General features: G+C 39.3%; 1 protein-coding gene across 3 annotated transcripts in view; it reads left to right on the top strand.

Annotated features, from left to right (window-relative positions):
- Positions 1–20,889, top strand: part of KLHL32 (kelch like family member 32) — a 241,751-nt gene that overhangs the window by 141,289 nt on the left and 79,573 nt on the right. The gene's annotated exons all lie outside the window — the stretch shown is intronic.

Below are 20,889 nucleotides of genomic sequence, written 5' to 3'. Positions count from 1 at the left end.
TTCATATGTCATTATGTTGGCTTTTATTCCCTAAGCCCACACCAAAGGGTGACAGTAAGTGACAGCCCAGAGGCCTGCTGCCTGGCCAGGGAAGCCATTTGAGCGTTTTAATTTATTATCTAGGGTAGACTATGTTTTCCTTGTTTGTGCGTTTTTAAAGAAAAGAAAGATTATCTTGAGGGAATTTTTTTAATATTAGTTATTTCTATTCTAAGCGAGCTATTGTTAGCTGGGCAATTTTTAAATTACTCAGAGAATATTGTTCTCAAAAATAAAATGTTTCCAATGTTTTATAAATGCTACAGTTCAGAATCAATAAACAAAATAAACAAATATAATCTCAGTTAATTCTATTATTACTACTTGGGGAAATTAAGGACATTATAAGACTGTGTTTCATTTGAGATATCTCCCCACCCACCCTCTATCTGCCTATATTTCTACCCTGAGTTAAATGTCTGCTCTCTTCTTTAAGGCTAAAACACCTTTCTGCTCCTTACTCCATCGGGTGCCTTGTGTGTTGCCTGTGATTTCAACGTCTTTTCCATTGGCACCTTTTCTCCAGTTTATAAAAAGGATCAGTGAGATGAAATGGCCCTTATTCTCTCATCACTGTAGCCCTCTCCTTCCATTCTCTCCCAGATTATGATCAGTGTGTGCACTTCCTTAACTTCTGTTCATTCTTCAGTTCTGTTGCAGTCAGTTTTCTGCCTTCATTACTCCTGTAAAGTCATTCCAGCAAAGGTCACCCAGCCTCCTAAATGTCAGTTGCAGCAGGCCTTTTATGGTGTCTGAATGTGGCCACTGCACTGCATGCTGACACTGGTAGCTCTGCTCTTTCCTACCCCTCTCTTTTCTCAGGAGGCTCTCTCCTGGTTCTGCTCCTGCTCTTTTTAAGTTCCTTTATAAGTGCTTCTTCAGTCAGCTCCTGGGAGATCCCTGTGGACATGGTGGCTTCCTGTGGGCGCTCTTCTTACCATCCGTCACTCTCTTTCATCCACATGTGGAGGGTTCCTTACCCCAGTGCCCTCTCCTGAGTGCCAGACCTCCACAATCAGCCAGCATTTCCATGTGGCATTCTTCACGCACCTCAAATGCATTTGCTCTCACCCTGACCGGTTGGCTCAGCAGTAGAGTGTCGGCCTGGTGTGCAGGAGTCCCGGGTTCGATTCCCAGCCAGGGCACACAGGAGAAGTGCCCATCTGCTTCTCCACCCCTCCCCCTCTCCTTCCTCTCTGTCTCTCTCTTCCCCTCCCGCAGCCAAGGCTCCATTGGAGCAAAGTTGGCCCAGGCCCTAAGGATGGCTCCATGGCCTCTGCCTCAGGTGCTAGAATGACCCTGGTTGCAACAGAGCAACGCCCCAGATGGGCAGAGCATCGCCCCCTGGTGGGCGTGCCGGGTGGATCCCGGTCAAACACATGCGGGAGTCTGACTTCCTCCCCATTTCCACCTTCAGAAAAATACAAAAAAAAAATGCATTTACTCTCTGTCTCATGGATCTGATCTGCCTTATTGTAGTTAAGGAATCATCTTCTTTATAGTACAGTAAACCATACCAGTAAGCTTGGCGCGTTTTACACTGCTCTATGATCTCGTGAATCCCACTAAATTTTATTGGTTTAGAATCTTAAATAGCTCTCAAATATGCTTTTCTTTCTTTCTTTTCATCATCATGTCACTTAGGCATAGGTGCCTGCAGAAGGCTCAGCTGTGCTCCCTGCCTGTTGTCTAACTGTAATCACTACTTGCTGGACTAAAGAAACTTCCTGCTAACCAACAAACCTGCGTTCACTCCTGCCCGACTCCAGTACACTCTCAAAAATTTTGTTTGATTAATTTTTAAAAGTTTTTTTCTAAATCCACGAAAAATTCTATTTAATTGAATTTAATAAAATTATAGCCTGGCCTGTGGTGGCACTGTGGATAAAGCATAGACATGGAATGCTGAGTTTGCCGGTTCAAAACCCTGGACTTGCCCTGGCTGGTTGGCTCAGCGGTAGAGCGTCGGCCTAGCGTGCGGAGGACCTGGGTTCGATTCCCGGCCAGGGCACACAGGAGAAGCGCCCATTTGCTTCTCCACCCCTCCGCCATGCTTCCCTCTCTGTCTCTCTCTTCCCCTCCCGCAGCCAAGGCTCCATTGGAGCAAAGATGGCCCGGGCACTGGGGATGGCTCCTTGGCCGCTGCCCCAGGTGCTAGAGTGGCTCTGGTCGCAACATGGCGACGCCCAGGATGGGCAGAGCATCGCCCCCTGGTGGGCAGAGCATCGCCCCTGGTGGGCGTGCCGGGTGGATCCCGGTCGGGCGCATGCGGGAGTCTGTCTGACTGTCTCTCCCTGTTTCCAGCTTCAGAAAAATGAAAAAAAAAAAAAAAAAAAAAACCCTGGACTTACCTGGTCAAGGCACATACAGGAGTTGATGCTTCCTGCTCCTCCCCCTTCTCTCTCTCTCCTGTCTCTCTACTATCTCTCTAAAAATGAATAAATAAATTTTTTTAAAGAACTTTTTCAAAAAATTACAAATTACTCAGGTTGTTCATTTGTCAATGGTTCACCAGAGCCTTTGGGGGATAAGGCTCATCATTCCTCTTAATTTGCTCACAGGTCCCATCTTTATTACGAAACTTCCTATCTCTTTAGCCTTTTTTTTTTAACAGTTTACTCTCCACATGCATTTCCCTGGACCTAAACTTCTTCGTATGAGGCCTCCTTCACCTAGGGTGATTCTTCCCTTGCTTTGGCATTTGATAATTGCCTATCTAACCCTCAAGTACTTTGCTCATCTCTTTTTCCAGAGTTGCCTGATCAATCCACCTAGGTAGAATTAGATTTCCCCCCTTTTCATTAATTATGGGCAGTCTTCTGGGGCGCTGATCACACTATATTGCTTGTATTGATTTAGTTATCTGTCTCCCCTGACCTAAGTTCATGTCCCGGAGTTATGTGACCTTGGACAAGTTACTGAACCCTTTTTACCTTCACTCCTCATCTGTAAAATTCAGATACGGTATCCTACATACAACCTACTTCCTAGGGTATTGGAGGATTCAATTAGGTAATAAAAGATACATGCAGAGAATCTTACAGCATGGTATCCTATATACAGTCGGTGCCCTAGAAGCCAGAGCCCGTAGAATAGAATGCTTCACTTGTGAATCCCTCTAGTAATTCCACAGTTATCTTCCTATCTGCTCTCCTTGCCCCTGCTTTCTCTCATTCATGGAAATGTCATCAACTTTACTAACTACTTTCAGTAGTTAGTGAAACTACTTTCAGTAGTTAGACTTATCCATATAATGGATAAGTCTGTTCCTGAAGATTTTGGAAATAATCACCGTTCTGTAAAAGGTATTTTTTTCTCTTGGCCACTTCTCCTTGATTTTTGTAGGCATGCACATATTATTTCAAAAGAAGTCACAAATAAATAAGCCATCACTTTCTCCCTGCCTCTGAAATGTGAAAACATCATAATAAAATGACACTTTAATAAATAGTAAAATCGATGCTTTTAAAAGCAACACATTACATGGTATTGATGCTTTATAAATAGGAAGTTGTGCTTTATTCTCTCCCCTATCCTTCCTGCAAATAAAACATTTTGCCCAATCAATCTTCCTCGCCCCTACAGAATCCAAGAAACAATTGGAAAAAATTTTCATTTCTAGCTCTAGTGAATAGTAGTTACTTGGAAATGCATGTTTTCGGGTTCCTTCCACATGTGCTGTGAGAGCTTCCTGTGGTAGGATATTTTTGTTATAGAATTGCATGGTGCCCTAAGTAAGCTCCCTGACTAAGGGAAATAAAAGCAGTGCATTTGTTTAAAAAAAGAAAAAAAATACAAGTTATTTCTTACTAGGAGACTGCTATCACACTCAAACCTCCCACCAGCTGTCTTTCTTTCCTAGACTTCTCTTCCACCCACGTTCTCACTCTCCATCTACAAATGCCCTTTAGAACTGGCTGGCTGCAGACCTTTTCCCTGCTGCACATTGAGGGGCATGTGCTCAGGCTCTGGACAATGACTGCTTGTCTTTGTGTCATTAATTCAGCTCCACGTTCTCTGGCTCTGCCAAATGTTCAGTATAATGTTTGCCACTTCAGAGGTCAGGATAAGGGGCTGGGGTCAAACAATTAGTTTTGCTGCGAGAATACATTTCTGCAGGTTGGAGTCATTCCTTTCTTCACTCAGACGCATACTCCATATTAATGGTTCTTACACTTGACTGTGCGTGGCATCACCTGATTAGTTTGAAACACACTGCTGGGCCCTCTCCCCAGAGTTTCTGATTCAGGAGGTCTGGGGGAACCGGAGAATATGCATTCTGTCAAGTTCCTGATGATGCTGATGTCCTTGGGTAGGGATCACCGTTTGTGGACCATTGCTTTACGCACCATTGCCACACTGCTTCACACCAACAACCGGCCTATTAAATCACCGACATTTAGATTTTGAAAGTGTCATTATATTTCGATAAATTTGAACTAATCTTAGTTTATACTTACAAAAATGTCGATGGTATGTATCCTTCATAGCATTGAAAATATAAAAAACCCAAACAATATAGACAGAAAACAAACAAACAAAAACCCCTACCAGTTCTCATTCTTATGTATAACAATGATTAGGATGAATCATCTGTGTGGATAATTGAGAGAGTATTGAAAGTCTGCAGGATTGGTCTAATTTTCAGCACTCTGGCTTTGTTTACCAGAGTGAAAGAAATATATTAGAATTACTTCTATACTCTACTATTATTTTTTTTAATTTTACCTGGTTTTGCCTCACGTAGCTAAAAAAAAAAAAAAAAGAGCTTGTAGTGATTGAAATTTTAGTTTTAAAGCCCTAGTTGCACAGATAGACTGTTTTCAATTAAAGAAAGAAAAGTGTACATTAATTTCCTCCCCATCATCCATAATTTAGTAGTAATTACCTGATGTGCTGAGGCAGCGTTAGGAAACTTCGCAGGAGCGTTTCGCCGCACATGGTGACTGGGCCGGAATTATTAGTTGTTGACGATGGCTGTGTCTCTGCTTCCTTCCTACTGCATTTTCAGCTTACTACAGATTTTCCCAAGGAACAATATAAAATTATTCATGAGCCTTGGATATTATGCATACAATTGATTATGATAATGTACTAGTAACCTAATTGTAGAATTCCTCTGTTATACAGCACAAATATATTTAAATAGGTCTTCAAAGACTCCGAGAATTAGAGCACGCTAAGGGTGTTTTTTTTTTTGGTTTTTTTTTTGTATAGTTTGAATTGCTGCTAATGTTTTGTTTTAATTGAATCAAATTGTCTCACATGCATGTTTATATCAATATATGAATACACTGTTGCATATAGTTGTCCTGGTATGTTTTTCTGCTTATGTACAAATATACCTATATAACTCTAAGTAAAATACCAGGCTTTATATTATCATTTCATAAGTAATCTGGCCTGTAATGTCAATGAATTGCTCTTTTTTTTTTCCTCTATAAAAATTGGACTTGATCTTAAAAAAAAATCAATTTTAATATAATACGGACAAAACTCACCGATCCCTTTATGTACATAAGATACATGATTATTTTTTTTTCTACGTGATTCATCCCAAGGCTGTTAAAATGTTTGGGTTTTGTTGATTTGTTTCAGCTTGTTCCAAGGAGCCAGCCCTTCCCCACACAGACCCAGCCAAGCCCTTTCTTGTGCCCTCCTCTCGTCCTGGAGTGCCGTCCTCTCCCGCTGCCCCGCGCTGTGTAGTCATGTAGTACCTTGATTTATAACTAGGTTGTAATCCAAATGGGAGACAGGTGGAATCACAACTGGGTATGGTGCCTTGGATATTAATGGCTTGGCTCAGCAGTGGAATTTCTAAAGCTGTATACACTTTTTTTTTTTTTGGCTTTAATTATGCATTCATTAAAAGCTCTTATACCCAACAGAATAAAGTAAATATTTTTTGATCTCCATAGCATGTTCCCAGACTGTAGATTTGCACAGCAGGGTTTTGATAATCTGAATAAATTGTATTTCTCCAAGGAGTTTATCTTTCAAATAAGGCCATAAAGAAATGCAGCTCCTCCATCCTAAGATTCCTTCGTGTGCGTTTTCTGCTCTGTGTAAGACGGAGTGTGGGAACCAGAGTATATCACAGTAATGCATACTTGGCGATGGTCCATATAACGTCTCACCTGGGCTCCTTTTTATCTCTGCTGAAGTGTTTTTTAAATAGAAAAGAATGAGTGATTTTTACATGACAACTACGAATTTTGCTGATATTTGTAGAAAAACAAAATCTATAGTAGATATTTAGTTTCTTTTTCCCTTTACCCAGTCAGTGAATAAAATTTATAGAAATGCAAAGCTATAGTGTAAGCATTGTTGATAGCATTTTAAAAAGGGATTAATGATGGTGATAGTTACTGTTCGTTGAGCACCTACGACTTGAAAGGCACTTTACATATATTTTTGGGAATCCTTGACACAGATTGTTTCTCTTCTTCTTCAGATGAGAAGATGAGACTCAGAGGTTAACCATTTGCTGAGGCCATGCGGAGCGGGGTGGGGGGGTCAGTTTCAGATCCTGTGTTTTCCTACACTCTGAACTAAAAATTCAGCAAGTTTTTTGTCCCTACAACCTATGACCTAGTGAAAGAGACAGGAAAAGTGTAAAATTATAAACCCAAATAAATATGAACAACTAGTTCACTTATAATTTTTCTGAGCCATAAAGAATAAGATGGCCATACACCTGATATTGAAGATCACCCCCAAATGGCATAGGATTATGAAAATTTTAGGCAATTACTCCCCCCACACCAGCCCTTTGGACTGTGATAGTTATTTCCAGTATGGCTAACACTCTAGACAGGTACTTTTAAATATTTTAATTACTTAAATATTAAAATAGTTAATAATTTTTTACTGTTTAACAAATTATTTAAATGTTAAAACATTTAAAATACTTCAAAATATTCAGATGTTTAGAGAAGCAAGTGCATCTATGCTTTATTTTATTATTTTTATTTTTTTATATTTTAGCAAGAGAGAGAGAAAGACAGATAGGGACAGGCAGACAGGAAGGGAGAGAGATATGAAGCATCGACTCATAGTTGCAAGACTTGAGTTGTTCATTGATTGCTTTCTCATATGTGCCTTGACGGTGGGGTTCCAGCTGAGTCAGTGACCCCACACTCAAACCAGCGACCTTGAGCTCGAGCCAGCATCCATGGGGTCATGTCTATAATCCCAGGCTCAAGCTGGTGACCCCACGCTCAAGCCAGATGAGTCTGTGCTCACAGCGGTGACCATAGGGTTTCAAACCTAGGTCCTCAGTGCCTAGGTCGATGCTCTCTCCACTGTGCTACCACCTTGTCAGGAGAACCGATTGTTTATTGTAAACTAAGAAATATAAGCAATGAAAATTGAAAAAAAAATTTTTTTCCCATTGATTTGTAGGAAGAGAGAAAGAGAGAGGCATCAACTCATTGTTCCACTTAGTTGTTTCATTTTAGTTGTACACTCATTGGTTGCTTCTCATATGTGTCCTGCCTGGGGATCAAACTTATGACCTCTGTTCACTAAAACAACATTCTATCCACAAAGCCAGCCAACCAGGGCCAATTAAAATTGAAATTTTAAATGTCTGTTATTTTTTTCTTACTTACTATCAATCAAACTGATCAAGTAACTACTTTGTGAAGACAGAAGATCTAAAAAAAAGTACAGATACAGTCTGTACTTTTATGCACAGCTGGGGGTAAAAGTATGTAACCACTTGCCAGTGGTTAAATGAAAAGGATTATAATAAAAGATAAAAGTAGCTTCTTCAAATCAAGTCAGAAGAGGGAGTGATTCTTCCAGCTGGAGTGGCCTGTCTAGGAAGTGGAATCTGATCTTGATCATCTCCTGCTGGGAGAAGAGCATTTATAACATACAACTTCCCTTTTCTTGCAAGCATTTTAAAGTCTGTTAAATCAAATAGTCTTTACATGCTTCACAAACAATAACCATTTGTGACAAGGATTCTTAGGGTTCTCCTTAAGGTCTAAAGGAAAAACCTTGAGCAATCAATTAATTTCACTTGGCAAACGAATGGACATTTATATATTTCGGGTTATCCTTGAATACCAGGAGACACTAGGTTCTTTTTCCACACTTTGTGGGCTGGAATCAGTGTGGAAGCTAGGCCTGGTGTATCTGCCACCACTTGTGGGCCTTCCATCACATTTACCAATTGTATGATAACCCTGGTGTGTGGTTAGCATCAAGGAAGAATTTCTTAAGCTCAGGTCAAATAGTTCAGACCACCGTTCTCAGTTCATTGTGGGAGATCTGTTCATTTTGCCCAATTGTAAAACCACACCTCTAATCAGCTGTCATTTCCTCTTTCCATTTGAAATCATGGATGTACTTTCTTTAAAAAGAAACAAAACACAAAACTTAAGCATGTTGCTTTTTAAAATTCACTTTCCAACAAATATTTTTCAATTACAATCTATGATAAAGGCGTTATGATTGGCATTGTACAAAAAGGATAAAAAAGCATAAGATATAAAATATGTTTTTACTAGGTCACTAGGAACATTTTTACTCAGAAGATACATGCATGAATAGGTCAGTAACAGGTTACTTGGTATGTGACAGGAGATTGAAAGGGGGAAGCATTGGGAATCAGTGAGAGAGAGCTTTATGTTTACTACGTCCATCCAACTTAGTATTTGTTCTTAAAGCAGTCAATACAATGTTTTTATTTAGCTTTTTAGTTAGCATTGCTAAAAAACGAAACCATACTGGTTTTATATGCAGATTGGGTGTATAAGGCTATTTGAAGTAGATTTGGGAATAGTTTTTCTTTTTTTTAAATTTCTTCCCTAACTATGGTGACTTTTCATTTATAGGAGTCTTCAAAATGTGTAGTGTCAACACTTTTAAATAGAACTTCAGTTTTCATGGGTGCTATTCATGCTGCACATTGTACCACTATGTCTCTGACCATCTTCATCTGTAATAAAGTATTGACATGTGGTGCTTATGGTGACATTTTAAGGAGCAGTATAAGTGAAGGGCATCAGTAATTGGAAATGACAGATCATAATTATAATGGTGAATCAGTATTGTTAAAGGAGTCACATCTGTTGAGTATTGTTAGCCAGAAAAATCTGGAATCCTGTTCAGTGTGGTTATCTTATCGGGAAAAATTCAAGAAATCAAAATGGCATTATATTTATTTTGACTTTGAGAGATCTTGAACACAGGTCACAGTTTTCAATACTGAAAGTACAGATTGATGATGCTTATTGTTTCACAGTTAGTCATGTTCTCAGAATTAGAAGAAGCAACAAGAGAAACAGGTGTTCTTAAGGCCCTCTTCTTGGGCATCCTTAGCTTTAAATCAAAGCATGTAGATCAGACTTCCATGTCTTGTCGGTTTAACAAGGACTCCTAGACTTGAGGAAGAGTATTTGTGGGGCAAATATTGGGGTAGTCAACAGTAGATGCAGTCACAAGACATACAGTATTTTCTGTGTTCTGTACAATTCCTGTGTCAGGGGCATGATTAGGCTGCAGTGCTGGATGGGCAGGGGTTACTGACTGTCAGGCCAGGGGATGCATGGGCATGCCTGACACAGGGATAAACAGTGTATTAGCAATATGCATTATTGCTTCGCAGCTTGCATTGCTGTTGACACTCGTCAAGACTTGGCTGTGTGGGTACATAAGCTAGGCTATGGGCAGTCTGCAGTAAATGTGCAGACACCAGCTATAAGGCCACACATTTTTCTCCCTTTCAGGGAAGTGATAGAATGAAAGTGAGTCTGAGTGATGTAAGTTCAAGGATAGGCTTAAATCTGCTCTAAATTATGGAATAACGTCTAGTGTGAACTTTGGTCACTAATTATTAGTACTTGATTTATTGAGATGTTGAGAGACACCTGCTAATACAATGGTCAATCACTGCTATGGACGAGAAGCATGCCAGGGGACAGAGTCCACACCCGTCATTCTCTGGCTGCCTCCCCTGGTATGAGAAGAGTGTGGAGAAGGCCACAGGATTTACCCACAGACCCTATGCTCTACTTCCTCCCACTCATGTTCTCACCACCCCATAATTTGTCTCATGAATGTAATTACATTTGAACATAACCCAAAAGGAGACAGTATTTGCATTCTTTTCCTTGCAGTATTTAGTAGTTAATATGGGGAATAACTATTTTAATTAGGGAACTAGATCACACAGAAAGACTGAATTTGGGGAATATATAAGGTTTAAGAATTAATGCACTTGGAAAATGGGTGTTTATTCCATAGCTACGATAGTATGGGAGACACATTTTATGACTCTTCTTTTGTTATTTAACCTATAAGAAACAGAACACTATAAGAAACAGAACAGAGGAGAGAAGCCAAATAGCCCTAAACCAAAGGAAAATAGGTACTATTTAAAAAGATTCCCCAAAGAACAGCAATGCATGCACCATAATTCTGAATAGAAACCAAATTTCAAGTGCGAATCAGTATGAAAGGAATGAAATCTTTTTAGGGAAAAATAGATTTTTCTTTTACTCAAGAGAGTTTCTGGCTGCTGAATTAAAATTTTCATTCTAAGGTATTGTCTCTACCTTTGTACTTGTATTTTTAAGTCACAGAATGGGAGAGGACCGAGACAATCTGATAATTAGGACAAAGTAGTATTTGAAAAGATACTTTGATCTGAATAGCCAATTGATAAAGGAAATAATTCTTTAGCTGAAAAAAACTGATAGATGGAATTTTTTTTTTCACAGTAGAGCTGTTACATTGCAACTGTCTGTTAACACTTTCAACTCAAGTCACTATTACCAGTTTTCCCACTGGGAGAACTGAATGACCACTGGCTTATTCCTTTGTATGTATATGTAGGAAGGTCAGAAAAAGAAGGGAAAGTAAGGGCAGTCAATGAGGTGTGAAGATGGCTGGATTTGGAGAATGTTCAGAATTGGATAGGCATGGTGGAAAGACATATCCTGTTCTGGTTTTGCTTAGTTATAAGTAACAGAAAAACTCATGGTCATTTTTTTTATTACACTCATGTTTTGAGCAATCATCTCAATCAAGCAAGTACTAATTAGTGACCAAAGTTCACACTAGACTTTATTTTATAATTTCGAGCAGATTCAAGTCTATCCCTGAACTAGATACCAGGATCCACCCATTACAGTCCGTGGCACCAGAGAACTTAGAATTATAGAAGGTGATGGATCTATAATCAAAAGGTGCTAACAGTGACAAGTGCTATGCTAGTAACCTGCAGGGGGCAGGCTGGAGGCGTAGAGGAGGACACGGTCAATTTGACCAGAATCAAGGGAGCTGAAAAGGCAAAATAGGTTCACTCATTCAACAAGTGTGGCCTGAGCTCCTACCCTGTGCCTGGCTCTGTTTCAGGCACTAATGATAATACAGTGAATATAATAGACTGGTCCTCCCATAGAATGTCATTTTGGAGGGCTGGAGGATAAATACACTATAAATAAATAGACATATACACGCAGAAGATAATTTCAGATGATGAGTGAAAAAAAAATAACAAAATGGAGTAATGTGCTGGAGGGTGATGTGGAGAGGAAGGAGGATGTGCTAATTTAGATAGGAGAGTCAGTCAGAATGATAGGAACATGATTGCTCATCCATAGGAGTCTTGCATATACTACTTCCTCTGTTGGGAACATTCTCTTTGCAATTCCAGCACCATCCTGTTTTAAAATGCAGGTTTTTTATTATTATTCCAGTAAGGTGAGTCCGACAGATCAGGAAGACAACTGCCATTAAGAAGATACTTTGATACAATTCTGCAGAGGAGGGAGCACAGAACAGCATGCAGGACCGCAAGGGGAAGCACCCGGGTTGGTCAGAAGGTAGAAGGAGCAAGGGGAAGGCATGCGAAAGAGCATTTATTGTGTCTTCTGTGCCTTGCTAGACAAGGCAGGGTAATCAGGCCTCTGATTTCTAGTTTGAATAGTTAGAGCAGGCTGTGTCTAGTTGCCTAGTACTTAGACCTGGAATGATTAGAGTAAAGGAATATTGCCTCCTGGAGTTCAGGAGCCAGATACAGGAGGTGGTTCCGAGTATGAGCTCAGGGTGGGTTGATGTGCATATGCAAGCTGTTTGCTATCTCTCTCAGTTTTTAATTGGCTAACTCTGCAAAGGGAAGTCCCTCTCCAGTTTTTAATTGGCTAACTCTGCAAAGGGAAGTCCCTCTCCAGTTTTTAATTGGCTAACTCTGCAAAGGGAAGTCCCTCTCCAGTTTTTAATTGGCTAGCCCTGCAAAGGAAAGTCTTTCCTCAGTTTTTAATTGGCTAGCCCTGCAAAGGAAAGTCTCTCCTCAATCATTGAGGCCTCTAATGCCAGAGCATCAAGAATGCAGAAATTACGCAAATATAATCAATGCACATCTCACCCTACCCTTTCCCGAGTTAACATTGCTTTCAGCTATCAGCTCATGTGGCTTTTCAGAGAAGACTTTACTAACATTTTACTCCAGGTCAAATCAACCATTATGGGCACTCATAGCCCTATATTCTACCCTTTGTGTCCTTTACCTAAGTTTCCATTTATTTGTAGTTTGTTTTGATTAATGACATTCTTCCAATAGACTATACACTTCATGAGGCCCAGAACTTGCCTGTTTCTTTTCGTCATTTTTTTTGCCAATGCCTGGTGTTGTCCTGGCACATGCTGTGACTGCGTAGGCCATTGGAATGATTGAAGTTAAGCCAGGATGGATGGGATTGTTACAATGCAGGGTCAGAAGGTACACAGAGTACAGGTCATGGAAGGCTATGCACTGATGTTGAATTTAGACTTTTAACCATAACTAAATGGGAATCTATTAATGGGCTTTAAACAGGGAATTAATATAGCCATATTTTTATGAAAAGAGAAGATTGAGAGTTTGATACTGGAGGCAGGAATGGTAGTTCAGATCCATGTTCCAAGAAGTCTGGATGGGAGCTGATGAGAAACAGAACATTAAATGCTAAGGAGGGAAGGCAAACAGGACTTGGTGACTGACTTGATATGAGGGAAGATGGGCCACCGTTCGGGACCCTGACGAGGGTGGCCAGATGCAGTCATATTCTAAAAGAGGGGTATAGAAAAAGATGCTGGTTTGCAAAAAATAAGCTCACAGTGGACATACTGCATGCAATATGGCTGTGGACCATCCAACAGAAGATGTTTTTTTGAAAGTTGGGGAAATGAATTCATAACTTATAAGAGAAGTTTGTGTAAGTGATATGGTGCAGCTTACTTATGACTTTGATATCTAAAGAGACCACATTATTCATTTTGACTTCCTTGCATTGATGAAAAATCAGGGTTATAGATGTAGAGCAACACTTTATGGCTCTTCGCCCACCAAATCTAGTCACTACTTACCTTGTGCCAAATGGTGTGATAAGTGCTTTCCATTCATTATCCCAGTGACAACTCTATGCGCTGGTTGAACTCTTTGTTTTGTAAGTAGATAATAAGGGAGGTTCAGTGATTGACCCAAGGCCATGATCAATGGTATGTATTAGGGCTGGATTTGAACTAGGTTTGCATGAGTCCCTAGCCATTGCTCTTCTCCGCCACCTGAGTGGCCTCTAAGTGCCAGTGACTGCTAATGGTTTGTTCTGCCCCTGAATGCAATTACTCTTTCTATGATGTATAAAAAGACTTCTTTCAAAAAAGTCTAGAGGTATATATATAAAACATTAAAAGTGATTATCTCTGCATGGTGAAATATGATTTTTGTCTTCTTTTCCATTCTTTGTATTTCCTGAATTTTATGACTTTTAACCATAACTTTGTATAACCAGAAACATAATGGCACTATTTTTATAACAGCAGTGATTTTATTTTCAATGCACATTCAATGCATTTAATTCAATTTAGTCATTGCTTCTACCCCCCCCATTACATTAATGGGGATCCTTAAATGCAGCATTATAGATGATTATTTTGCTTACACATGGTCTTAGCCAAAAGGAGAAGTGACGATTTTGCTTAATGCTTACAAAGCCCACCTGCTACCGTAGGGGGAATGTGTATTGTGGCATCATGACCTCAGTGAAGGTGGTTTTTCTTTTTCCTCTCAACTCCCTCCACTTTTATACAGTATAACTACTGAGGTGCTAAGTATGCATGCAAGGAAAAGGGAAACTTTGGACATGCATAGAAAGAGCTAGAGATTTGGGGAAATTATGTTTTTGAGCAGAAGAGGGGAGAATGGAAAGGTAAAGATAGGAAGCATATTTTTTACTGATGTTTCTCTTGTACATGAACATATGTCAGTTCGGTTCCTTTTTGCTGTTATTTAGCCATTGACCCTTGTCCGTTTATATAGTTTTCTTAGTTCTCCAGCAATATGCAGTGCTGTATTAGATAGGATTTGGGCATTACATAAAATTATACCTTTAAGAAATGAAAACATTTCAGGCTGTGGAAACATGCATTAAATAATTACCTTCAAAAGAAACACAGTAGAAAAGAAGCACACTTTTTAAAATTAAATTTATTGGGATGACATTGGTTAATAAAATTATATAGGTTTCATGTGCATAATTTTGTGATACATAATATGTATATTGCATTGTGTGCCCACCACCCAAAGTCAAACCTTCTTTCATCACCATATATTTGACCCCTTTACCCTTCACTACCTCCAACTCCCTTTCCACTGGTAACCACCAGATTGTTGTCTGTGTCTATGAGTTTGTGTTTTGTTTGTTTTTCTTGTTTGTTCATGTGTTGCTTTCAGTTTTATGCCCCACGTGTGAGTGATATTATATGGTCCTTAGCTTTTCCTGACTGACTGACTCATTTTGCTTAGCATAATATTCTCAAGGGCCAACCATGTTGTTGCAAATGGCAGTATTTCATCTTTTGTGGCTGAGTAGTATTCCATAGTCTGTGTGCACCACATTTTCTTTATCCAGTCCTCTGTCGAAAGACGCTTCTGTTCTCTCGTTTTGGCTATTGTGAATAATGCTGCAATGAACATAGGGGGTGCATGTATCTTTGAGAATAAATGCTTTCAAATTTTGGGGGTAGACACCCAGAAGAGGGATTGCTGAGTCATATGGTAGCTCTCTTCTGAATATTTTGATAACCACCACACTGCCTTCCATAGTGGCTGCACCAGTTTGCATTCCCACCAGCAGTGAATGAGGGTTCCTTTTTTGCTACAACCTCTCTAACACTTATCACTTGTTTTGCTGATGCAGTCATTCTAACAGGTATGAGGTGGTATTTCATTGTAGCTCTTTTTTATTGATAGAGAAATATTGATTTGTTGTTCCATTTACTTATGCATTTACTGATTGATTCTTGTATGTGTCCTGACTCAGAATCAAACCTGCAACTTTGGCGTATTGGAATGACACTCTAACCAATTGAGCTATCCAGCCAGGGCTCATAATAGTTTTGATTTGCAGCTCCCTAATAGCTAGTGAAGTTGAACATCTTTTCATATATGTTTGTTGTTTGTATGTCTTCTTGGGAGAATAGTCTCTTCATATCCTCTGCCCAATTTTATTTTATTTTATTTTATTTTTTTGTAAGAGAGGGGAGATAGACAGATTCCCACATGCACCCTGACCAAGATCCACCTGGCAACCCTATCTAGACAGATGTTCAAGTACCAAGCTATTTTTTTTTTTTTTTTTGCATTTTTCCAAAGCTGGAAACGGGGAGGCAGTCAGACAGACGGCAGACTCCCGCATGCGCCTGATCGGGATCCACCCTGCATGCCCACCAGGGGGTGATGCTCTGCCCATCTGGGGCGTCGCTCTGTTGCATTCAGAGCCATTCTAGTGCCTGAGGCAGAGGCCACAGAGCCATCCTCAGCGCCCGGGCCATCTTTGCTCCAATGGAGCCTTGGCTGCGGGAGGGGAAGAGAGAGACAGAGAGGAGGGGGGGGGGTGGAGAAGCAGATGGGCGCTTCTCCTCTGTGCCCTGGCCAGGAATCGAACCCGGGACTCCTGCACGCCAGGCCGATGCTCTACCACTGAGCCAACCGGCCAGGGCCCCAAGCTATTTTTATTGCCTGAAGCCAAGCGGGCCAGAACCAACCAAGCTATCCTTAATGCCCAGAGCAACGGTCAAACCAATCGAGCTGACTATAGGAGGGGAAGAGGGAGAGGGGAGAGAATGAGGGGGAGAGAAGCAGATGGTTGCTTTTCCTGTGAGCCCTTACCAGGAATAGAACCCGGGCCATCCATATGCTTGGCTGATGCTCTATCCACAGAGCCACTGGCCAGGGCCATCTACCCATTTTTTAATTGGAGTGTTTGGTCATTTGGTGTTGAGTTGTATTCGCTTTTTAAAATAATTTTAGATATTAATCTCTTGGCAGAGCCTATTGTTTGAAAATACCATCTCACTTTCAGTTTGCTGCCTTTTTGTTTTGTTAGAAGTTTCTTTTGTTGTGCAGTAGCTTTTTGGTTTGATATAGTCCCATTTATTTATTTTTGCCTCTAATTCCCTTGCCTTTACAGTCAAATTCATAAAATATTCTCTTAAGGCCAAGGTCCATGCTTTCCTACCTGTGTTTTCTTCTGTGTAATTTATTGTTTCAGATCTTTTATTTAGGTGTCTGATCCATTTTGAATTAGTTTTTGTACCTGGGACAAACTATATATAATCTAGTTTCATTCTTTTGCATGTGTCTTTCCAATTTTCCTAGCACTATTTATTAAAGAAACTTTCTTTTCTTTATTTTGTGTTTTTGTCTCCTTTGTCAAAAGTTTTTTGTCCACCTACGTGTGGTTTAATTTCTGGGATCTGAATTCTGTTCCCTTGGTCTCTGTGTCTGTTTTTCTGCCATACCATGCTGTTTTGATTATTGTAGCTCTGTAGTATAATGTGAAACCAGGTAGTGTGATACCTCAGGCTTCATTTCTTTTATATATATATTGCTTTGGCTTTTTGGGGTCTTTTGTTGTTCCATACAGATCTGATGTGTTTTTTGTTGTTGTTCTGTTTCTTTAAAAAATGATATTGGGATTTTGATAGGAACTGCATTAAATCTGTATATTGCTTTGGGTTAATATGGCCATTTTAGCTATGTTGATTCTTCTAATCCATGAACACAGAATATCTTTCCATTTCATTGTGTTTGTTTCAACGTCTTTTAATAATGCTTTATAGTTTTCAGTATATAGGTTCTTCACATCCTTTGTTTATTCCTAGATATTTTATTTTTTTGGTTGCAATTGCAAAAGTAATTTTTTTATTTCATTTCTTTTTCTTAAGTTTCATTGTTAGTATATTGGAAAGCAGTGTTTTTTGTACATTGATTTTGTATCCTGCAACTTTACTGTGTTTTTTTAATTGTTTCTAATAGTTTGTGGGGGTTTTTTGATGAAGTGTTTAGGGTTTTCTGTATACAGAGTTATGTCATCTGCAAAAAGTGACACTTTTACTTCTTTATTCGTTATTTTTATGCCTTTTATTTCTTTCTCTCATCTGACTGCTCTGGCTAGGACTTTCGGAACTAGGTTGAACAGGAATGGTGAGAGTGAACATGCTTGTCTTGTTATTGATTTTAGAGAAAAAGCTTTACATTTTTAAAATCAATTTTTGCTCCCAATTAAGTTAAATTAATTCTCTGGCTCTCTAGAGTTCTGAATTGGCCTTATTTTGAGTGCAGGCATCTATTCTGAAGAAATCCAGTATCTCTATGTAAAGATGCTTAAGATGGAATATTTGGTTGCTGCCACATACTCCAGTCCCAAACTCTCAGTGGTATATACCCTTTTTGCAGGAGAACAGGTGGGAAAACCCTTGTTCCTGAGCTGTGCTATCCACCTCTTAATTGGCAGAGCTTGGTTGCTTCTGCCTCTGCACATGCTCATCTATCTGTGTGGTGCTGCCCGGTGCTGCCTCAGGACCTTGAGCCATGTTTTGGGCATGTGCCTGAGTACCTGAAAGGTACTGATACCCAATCCACCCACCCATTACTCTCCCAGGGGGGCAGTAATTTACTGTGACTCTGAAATCGTATTCAGGGCCCAGGAGCCGTTCAACTTGCTTCATAGATGTGCTAACCAGAAATAACTTCTTCGTCCAGGGGAGATGGTCCTAAAGTTGCTGTGGAAGCCCTACCTACATACAAGGGTGAGCGCTGCTTTCCTCCCAGAGCAGTGCTGATCAATCCTAAACAGATTTGGAGAATAAGTTTGAACATTACTTTAAAAAAATTGTGCTGGTGTCAAAATCCTCAGGATTCTTTTGATAAAATCTGCTAAATGAGAAGCCAGGATATTTTTATTGAATAGCTATGAGCAGATCCTTAGATATTTGAGTTGCAATGGGTTCTGTTGGTCATCAGTAGTAACCTTTATTTTAAAGAAGCATTTATTTCTTTTCAGTTTTGTTGGCAAACAGAGCTATTCAGGATCAGAGTCTTATGGCTAATTCCTGACATCAGCTTAACTCCTATTAGGAATATAATTAAAGTGTTATCTCCCACCAAAGACAGAATGTGAAGTGAAAAGAATTAATCAGGTAGCCGTGGTGATGGTGCAGCTGTTACTTGGAGAGCTGTATTAACAATATCTGTATTATACACTTGCTCATTTTGAACAGCATTGTCTAATAGAAACATGATGGAGCCACATATGTAATTTTTAATTTTTTAGTAGCTGCACTAAAAAGGAAAAAGAAACAGGTGAAATTATTATAGTATATTTAACTCACAATCTCCAGAATAATATTATTTTAATGTCTAATCAATATAAAATTATTAATGAGATATTATACATTCTATTGTTCTTATTTTTTGTGTTCAGTTCATATCTTGAATCAGACTTGCCATAGTTCAAGTGCTCAGTAGCCACATGTGGCTAGTGGCTACCATGTTGGACAGTATACATTTAGAACATAGTCCTTTAATCTTTTAACTATTATAGAAACATTTAAATAGAATATAAATATTTTATAAAGAGTTCTTATCTTTTGATAACTAGAGAAAGGGAAGACTGTTGAAAATTAGTTAAATAGGTCAGTGGAGTAAAATTGCTATCTGTGTATTGTATTGTATTGTATTCACATATCTTAAGTTATTGGAAAGTATTGCTCACATATTAATAATTACAAATTAAAAAATAGGGAGAACTGGGATACAGCCCTCTCTCATTCTACTTGTAATGGGTAAGTTTTCTATCAACAAACCTGTGTGCCCTCTCTGATTCTTGCAATTTTAAGACAAAGCTCTCAAAGGAGTCGTGGCTCTTTGAGGCATGATTTTAGAGTCCTGGTTATGAGTTTAATAACTTATAAGGAGAAGTAAAATCCTCCCAAAATAAAGCATTCCTACAGAAACTCTTTGAAAGGTAGGGACAAATTACCACTGGTTGTCTGAGGTTATTAAAAACCAAAGAATAATTATTAATTATTCATCTTAGGTGGATTCAATATAGAATTATTTAGGATGGCAATCTTTTCTCTGAGAGTTCTTCATTTCCTGAGACCTTAACACAGGGGTCCCCAAACATTTTACACAGGGGGCCAGTTCACTGTCCCTCAGACCAATGGAAGGCCAGACTAAAAAAAAACTATGAACAAATCCCTATGCATACTGCACATATCTTATTTTAAAGTAAAAAAACCAAAACGGGAACAAATACAATATTTAAAATAAAGAACAAGTAAATTTAAATCAACAAACTGACCAGTATTTCAATGGGAACTATGGGCCTGCTTTTGGCTAATGAGATGGTCAATGTCCTGTTCTATATTTGTCACTGCTAGCCGTAACAAGTGATATGACGCGCTTCTGGAGCTGTGAACGCGTGCGTCCCATGTCACCAGAAGTAGTACTGTACGTGAGCGACACCATGCTTTGCGGCACCGCCACATACAGTACTCCTCTCACTGACCACCAATGAAAGAGGTGCCCCTTCTGGGAGTGCAGCGGGGGCGGATAAATGGCCTCAGGGGGCTGTATGCAGCCCGCGGGCTGTAGTTTGGGGATCCCTGCCTTAACATGTAAAACTGTGTTTTAATTTCATTAAGTCAAGATGGATTATTTTTACTCAAAGATGTACTAAATTTGAAGTTTTGAAAAAAAGGTAGACTTAGTCTGTCTTCAAATAGTTTCAGTCATCTACTCATGACTCTCATTTTACCTGCCTTCACATTATCTTTAGTGGAAAAACTTATCACCTAAGAGCTATAAAATATAATAAGGGCAGAAAAATTGTCTTCATTGGTAAATGTTTCTAAAAAGTTGCAAAGGATCATTTCAGTCAGTGAAACCAGAAATCCCTTTCAATTCCTTTGTTAAGATGTCTTTAAATATGTAAATTTTAAAAGGGGCAAAGTGAAGAGAAATGACTTCTAGAATAGTTGTTCTTTGCTCAGCTCCTTATACCATATTTCCCCATCTATAAGAGGCTCCCCTGTATAAAACGCACTTTAATTTTGCGGCCTGAAATTTAAAAAAATTTGTATTACATAAAGTTATTGAACTCAAGTTTTATTCATCATAAAATTCATACAGTTCCTCATCACTGTCAAAACTCCCATCCATTAGCTTGTCCTTACCTGTGTCTGATGACCAATCACTGTCTTCACCAATAAGCACAAAAACAAGTGTGAAAAAGCAAAAAATGCAAGAAAAAAAGAAACTACAACCACTGTATCAGATGCACCAGTTTCTAGACCCCAAATTTTTCGAAAAGATGTGCGTCTTATACATGGGGAAATGTGGTAACTGAGGGTTTTGTTTGTTTGTTTAATATTCTCAATGGAGTGCAGTCCTGTTTGTCCCTCCTGTCATGCAGACCTTAGTGAGTCAATCTGAATTTCTTGCCTGCTCTGTCTTGGATTGATTTCTAAGAGATCTTTTTCTTTCCATTTTTTTTTTTTTTTTGGCAC

The sequence above is a fragment of the Saccopteryx leptura genome, chromosome 1 (assembly GCF_036850995.1).
Source record: "Saccopteryx leptura isolate mSacLep1 chromosome 1, mSacLep1_pri_phased_curated, whole genome shotgun sequence".
Taxonomy (NCBI): domain Eukaryota; kingdom Metazoa; phylum Chordata; class Mammalia; order Chiroptera; family Emballonuridae; genus Saccopteryx; species Saccopteryx leptura.
This window is presented reverse-complemented; position numbering and strand designations above follow the sequence as displayed.